At 51.7% G+C, this 532-nt stretch overlaps 1 protein-coding gene across 2 annotated transcripts in view; it reads left to right on the top strand.

Annotated features, from left to right (window-relative positions):
• Positions 1-205, top strand: part of fam120c (family with sequence similarity 120 member C) — a 68209-nt gene extending 68004 nt beyond the window's left edge. For both annotated transcript variants that reach the window (XM_063035285.1, XM_063035284.1), the window contains exon 17: positions 1-205. This exon is cut by the window's left edge. The gene's annotated coding sequence lies outside the window, so the exon portion shown is untranslated.
• Positions 206-532: the final 327 nt, after the last annotated feature.

Below are 532 nucleotides of genomic sequence, written 5' to 3'. Positions count from 1 at the left end.
AGACTGAGGACTTTTTTTGTGCACTGGTAGTGTACCTACAGCTATAAGTGAGATTTTATAAAGGGGGGTGCCAGGTGACACATTCCCTTTGTATCAAACTTCCTCAAGATCAACACCTTTTCTTTTCCCCATTTGGCCAAACCTTGGGAGCTCAGTCGGCTGGGAATGGAGAGCGAGGAACGACGAGACTCCTGTTCCTGACGGCATTCCAGCTCTCGGGAATCTGCTGCTGCTGTTTCCTACCTACCAGGCCTCTGGAATCAGCCGTTGTTGCCCATCTGGGTCTCAGTTCTCAGGAATCTGCCGTTATTCCCAACTGGATCTCTGGAACCTGCTGCCGTTTCCCAGTCTGGATCTAGGGAACTGGCTGCCATTTTTTTCCCCAACCAGGCCCTGAATCTTGGGAATCTCCCACCATTCCTGTATTGGGTCTCGGACCTCAGGACTTTGCTGCCGTTCCCAGTTTGGATCGAGAGAACTGCATGCTGGTTTTCCGGACCTTGGAAGTTGGCCACCATTCCTGACTGGACCT

The sequence above is a fragment of the Mobula hypostoma genome, chromosome 28, assembly GCF_963921235.1.
Source record: "Mobula hypostoma chromosome 28, sMobHyp1.1, whole genome shotgun sequence".
In the NCBI taxonomy this organism is placed as follows: Eukaryota; Metazoa; Chordata; class Chondrichthyes; order Myliobatiformes; family Myliobatidae; genus Mobula; species Mobula hypostoma.
Note: the sequence above shows the minus strand (reverse complement) of the source record. Positions and strands in the feature narration are given on the sequence as shown.